Raw genomic sequence first — 6437 nt, 5'->3', positions numbered from 1 at the left:
AAATGGAACAACATATTTCCAGATTACAAAATAGCCGATCTACAAGCTCACAATGAGTTGCATCGCGACGTATTGTGAGCTGGTAGATCGGCTATCTGCTATTGGCCAAAATGTACGAAATGCACAAAAGATTCTACACATGAGCTTATATAGACAAAAATATCACACCCATGTGAAGTGAGGGGCGCTAATATATTAAAGTGTAAGTCATGTTGATTAGGTGATGTAATGGTGATGTAAAACAAACATTTGACGTACATTTTCCCTTCATTGTCAATGGCGTTTACAAAACAAACATTGAACTAAAGACAAACATTAAACCGTTGTGTCCCTATAGGAGGGGCTAGTGCCAAAATGTCCTCTCGGTACAGGGTTGTGTAGCATGGAATGGCCTTCCTCTGCGTATAAGGGATTGTGCTACATTTCCATCTTTTAAATTCAATCTGAAAAAATGGTTGCTTGAAAACCAAAGCTGCAACCATTCATGATTATTTTAGGTGTATTTCTTTTTTTATGCTGTGTTCCCTATATGTAATGTTATGTAAATGTATTCCTGTCTGTGGATGGAAATTAGCAACTGTGCTATATCCGGTGTATTTACGTCCATTAATATGCATTGTCCTTTCCAAATAAACAAATAAAGTAAAAGTAAAACATTGGGAGTACTTTTTTTTTGTGAAAAAATGAAGGTTTTATGAGCCAATGAAAATTGCAGTTTTATGAAAATTCTTCTTCTGCCCCTAATACATCCATGCAGAGTCAAGTGTTTATGAAACGTTGCAGTATATGGTGTAGAGGGTCATGCCAAATAACGCTGAAACAAGTCTTGTCCAGAAGCACTTTAAAATGAACCGCTTCAACCCTATGGATGGACAGTGGGCTTGGTTTCCTGGACCCACTGAAAAATCTACCATTTTTCCTCATAGAGATTTACAAAAAAAATATTTATATCAATTATTTTAAGCCTATAGAATCCAACCATTTAAGATCCTGGTGAATCACGACCATATATATAACACCTATGATTCTGAAAAACCTTTCCATTTTGAACAATGTGACAAGAGCTTCTCCCAGATGCTACGCTGACAAGACACCAGCGTCTACACACCGGAGAAAGACCTTATTGCTGTGAACAGTGTTATAAGAGTTTCATTGATATAGGTTGTTTGCGGACACACCTGCGTATCCACACTGGAGAAAAACCTTACCACTGCAAACATTGTGACAAGAGTTTCATTGACATATGTTGTTTACGGACACACCTGCGTATCCACACTGGAGAAAAACCTTACCACTGCAAACATTGTGACAAGAGTTTCAGTCAGTCAGGTACTCTGCAGGCACACCAGCGTCGTCTCCACCAGTGTTGATTTCGTCGACTAAGACGAAAAATGTTTGTTGACTACCCTTTTTTCACTGATGAAAACTAAATGGAAACTAAAGGAAAACTAAGCTATGGTGACTAAAACTAAGACTGAATATACCAATATATATCCAGTATAAGTCATTTTACAATTAGTTGCATGCTGAAAATAGACAATCTACAAGCTCAAGCGTGACGCGTTGTGGGCTTGTAGATCGGCTATTTTCAGCAAGTGTTAAAAACTAATTACGACGGCCCGCCAAAATACATTTTGTTCGACTAAATCAATTGAAGATTTAGTCGACTAAAACTAGACTAACACCAAGACATTCCAGGTGACTAAAATGTGACTAAATCTAAATAAACTATTCAAGAGACTGAGTCTAACTAAAATCAAAATTTGCTGCCAAAAACAATACTGTTCTCCACCACACCTGGGGGAAACCTAACCACCATAAATGGTGTGATAAGAAATAGCTGTCCTCAAAAATGCTGCGTTCGGGGCGCGGTGGCACAGTTGGTAGTGCTGTCGCCTGACAGCTAGAAGGTCCTGGGTTCGATTCCCGCTGGAGACGCTGTGGGGCGTGTTCCCTCCTCCACGTCATCAGTGCCCATACCAGAGGCGGAGTTGGCAAAAGGGCCTTTCTGTGTGGAGTTTACATGTTCTCCCCTTGTCCCCTAGGGTAGGTACCCTCACATGTTCTTCCCGTGTCCCCTAGGGTAGGTACCCTCACATGTTCTCCCCGTGTCCCCTAGGGTAGGTACCCTCACATGTTTTCCCCGTGTCCCCTAGGGTAGGTACCCTCACATGTTCTCCCTGTGTCCCCTAGGGTAGGTACCCTCACATGTTCTCCCCGTGTCCCCTAGCGTAGCTACCTCACATGTTCTCCCTGTATCCCCTAGGGTAGGTACCCTCACATGTTCTCCCCGTGTCCCCTAGGGTAGGTACCCTCACATGTTCTCCCCGTGTCCCCTAGGGTAGGTACCCTCACATGTTCTCCCCGTGTCCCCTAGCGTAGGTACCTCACATGTTCTCTCTGTATCCCCTAGGGTAGGTACCCTCACAAAAAACATGCAGTAATCCTGGTCTAAACTACCTCCCCCTGGGCAGCCCGGGCACCTGATGGAGGGGAAAGGAACTGGTTTGAATAACGTGTTCCTTCCACGTGCTACGTCCAACCAGGGGAAACTCCCCCCTGTCAAGGTGTAAAGGAGCAACTTGGACACTCAGGCATGAAGGAAGCATGAGTTCAAGTCCGTTGCTCTCCCCAGGTTGGCACAGAGGTGAAAAATGGTTTTCAAGAAATGCTATTTAGTTTTTAAGGGGCCACGCCCGAAGTCCCAGGCCCCTTAAAGGACCTATAACATAAAAATAAAATAAAACAACTTTTTCAATTTCTTTTGTGTTTTTGGGGCTCCCATGTGTGTTTTCTATCCCCACAAATAACCAATTTTGAACAATCAGGCCTTCATGTCATATGGGTGTTTTAATGGAAATTGCTCTCAGGAACAGCTCGACTGATTTTGGCCTCATCGTGATGTCACCAATGTCACCCTACTTTGTATAATTCCTCCTCTTCTTCAGTCTTCAGTTCCAAATTTGCATTTCCACTTTGTTTACAATGTCCACCATTGTTGATTTTCCAAGCTGGCATGGCATGGAAACAAGCCTGGTTTTATCTAGCATCAGTATTATAATGACTCAAATATTAAATAATCTGCATATCAGCACCCCCACCACCTCAGGACATTGTGGTACTGCAGCTAAAACTGCTTTCAAGTCCAGAAAGAAATGACAAGGCCTGGTTATATCAGAGTGGTGATTGAGGCTCAAACCATTAGAAATAACTTTGAGGGACATAGACAATATGATATTACATATTAAAAGCAGTTTTAAAATGCATGTTATTTGCGCTTTAACACTACGACGTCGGCCCAGGCCGTAGCGTAACGGTCTGGGCACCGGACTGGTAATCCAGTCGCGGTGTGCCGCGGGTTCGACTCCCGGACCCGACACGGCCTTTACCGCATGTCATCCCCCCATCTCTCTCCCGTTTCCTGTCAGACTACTTTCTATCCCTTAAAAAATCAATAAAGGCGTAAGCCGCAAAAAAATATCTAAAAAAAAAAAAAAAAAAAAAAACACTACGACGTCGGAGCAGCCGTTCTGACCGGATTTGAGATTTAAAAGTTTATTTTCTTAGCCCATGGAGTCCAGAGAAAGTTCCCCTTGCATGACTTTGGCTAAATATTCGATTGAAATCATCTCTGTTTTTTTTTTCCATTTGAAACGTTTTGTAAATATGATTTTAGGCATATATCTCCTACTCAGTCTGGCTATAATCGGCACAATCGACCGCCGTCACCCTTTCTCCCCCACTCGCCTTTTTTTTTGCGCTGCTTGATAATGGTGTCTTTTATAAACCGATTCCCCGACATTTCCTTTTCACTTGATATCGTTTCGTAGAGAGGGCCTACACAACCGATCTATATACCAAATGAAAGCCCCAATTTCGTAGTTTACATGGTATTTACATTTTTTTTAAATGAGCAAAGAATGAGCGAGTTATGATTTAAAGAAAAGAGGGGTGGAGGAAAAAAAAGAACGCACAACACACAGACAGCTAGCTAACTAGGCGATTATATGGCACAATCATTCAAATATATATTAATTACATCGATAACACGCGTAGCCTATACTGTTTCCCCCTCTATATAAAAATGACAATATATAACTCTAATGTCGTATTTCGTCATGTATGTGAAATATAGGCTGCTTGATCAAGGGTGTTGCTTTCGTGAGCAATGGTGTACAAGATTGGTAATACGTTGGTCAAAGTAACTCATTTTTAGACCATCTGTGGAAAATAAATACATCTGCAGAGTTCACCCCCCACACACACACGCAATTCTAGCCTACCCAAACGTAAAACAAAGTCGGAAAGTGTTTTATCAGCTCCCAAACTTTTTCGTTTGCATGGCCGGTTTGACCCGACGCGATTCTTTGGCACAATCAATCAAATATAATAGTAGGCTACTAAGCCCGTTTTCAGATGAATGCGGAAATGTCGAGGCTAAATAACTTATCGACGGGAGTCGTGTTAATATTATATTTCATAAAAAATTATGAAAAACGGCGTGCTATAGTATGCCGTACAGCATGGTCAAAAATGATGAAAAACGAGGATAAAAAAATAATCAACAATTAAAAAAACGATGGGCTATAACCCATCGTTTTTTTTTTTTCATTATTTTCAAATACTCAAAAATGATGAAAAACGTGCTACAGTATGCCGTACGATATGGGCTATTAGACGAGTGTCTAAAAATGGGATAAAAAACGTCTAAAAATAGAAGCAGAAATGCAATTTAGTTGTCTGTAAAGTCCCTGGCCCCTTAAAAACTAAATAGCATGTCTGGCTTAACCGTGCAGTCGGTTTTCGTGAAACTTGGCAATGGTAGACAGCCAGGTATGTGAAACGGTGAGAACGCAAAGCCCATGGCCATTGGCCAAAGGGTGGCGCTATAGCACTCAATCGAAAATGCAAACTTTGAACAGGTATAGCTCCGTTTGACCGTCAACAATAAAACTTGGATAGACATATGCATCTCCTCATCGACAACTTTCGTGTTCTGCCTTTTGACCTCTGACCCTGGCTAGCAGTAGATGGCAAACTGGAAGTCATTTTAGTGGACGGGAGCAAGACGGTAAACGGAACAGGACGGATGTTAAAATATTAAATATTTTTACCGTGCCGTCCAGCAGGTTTTGCTGTTTGCCATCTACCGCTTGCCTGATTCCATGTGAATGGTGAATGCATTAGATCAGTGAAGATCACCCATTATTTTGAATTATACATACACAGCGCTCCAGGTCAAACCATGCAGTTGTTTTTCACGAAATGTGGCAATATGGCTATGTCACCCTGCTTAGAGACAAATACCACAACCATTGGCCAAAGGGTGGCGCTATAGCACTCAATTGAAAAACAGGCATAGATCATGAACTGCCAGCTCATGAACCGCCAGTAATAATTACTAGGTAATTAGGCTACTAGCTATTACATAGGTACTAATTCAGACTCCCTGATTCCCTGATGTTGGATTCCAGTCATCAGTGGTGGACCATGTAGCCTACGCATACTCAAGTATTCAAAATTAAAATTATTTTTCTTATTAATATCAATGAATCACGGATTTAAAATGTCAAATGTGCAAAAAGCTGATCTACAAGCTCAAAGCGTGTCACACCGCAACACGAGGTTGTAGATATTTTAAGATTCGAAGGCAGTTTCAAAAAGTATCTATCTATCTATCTATCTATCTATCTATCTATCTATCTATCTATCTATCTATCTATCTATCTATCTATCTATCTATCTATCTATCTATCTGTGACAGTTACACACCTCCACCACTAGAGGGCGAAAGGCATTAAGGCAACAGTGTCTGGATTATTTTGTTGCGCATGCGTGGAAAAGCTCTGACCCTGAAGTGCTTGTTTGCATCACGTGATGCCCTCACGTCACGTGACTGCGTCTAGTTTTCCATTACGGCGATGGCCGCTGTTGAACAAGTCAAACATATTTTCGTGTCTCTCGGGAATTGTTGATGTTTGTGCCTTTATTACACATTCTATATTACAGTAGGAACAGAAAGCTTGGTGGAAATGTCTCCTAAAGGAGGTGGAAAGCGTCAAATGGAGTCTGTACGGCTGAAGATAAATGAACAGCTAGCGTCGGTGGGAGAGGAGATATTGTTTGTTGTGGACAAACAGCAGCGTGGCGCTGCTGATGTTTGTAGTGTGGAGCTTAGCGTCAGAGTGTTTGTGTTGGAGCGCCTCAGCGCGGTGGGAGAGTTCATGGTCAACCTCTTCCAGAGAGAGATGGAGACACTACAAACTCTGCTGGAGACACAAAACAAACTGCTGGACATTGATTTTGATATGGACATCGAGCTACACACTGCAGGTTAGTAGATTCTGAACAACACCAGCTTACCTTAAGTAGCATTAAGCTATTTATTATGTTCCACAAAAGTCTACTTGAATAATCAAACTGAAAAGGTCAAATTA

Source organism: Protomyctophum parallelum (assembly GCF_964188405.1).
Source record: "Protomyctophum parallelum genome assembly, chromosome: 1".
Lineage (NCBI taxonomy): Eukaryota > Metazoa > Chordata > Actinopteri > Myctophiformes > Myctophidae > Protomyctophum > Protomyctophum parallelum.
The sequence above is the reverse complement of the archived record's forward strand: the minus strand, read 5'-3'. Positions refer to the sequence as shown.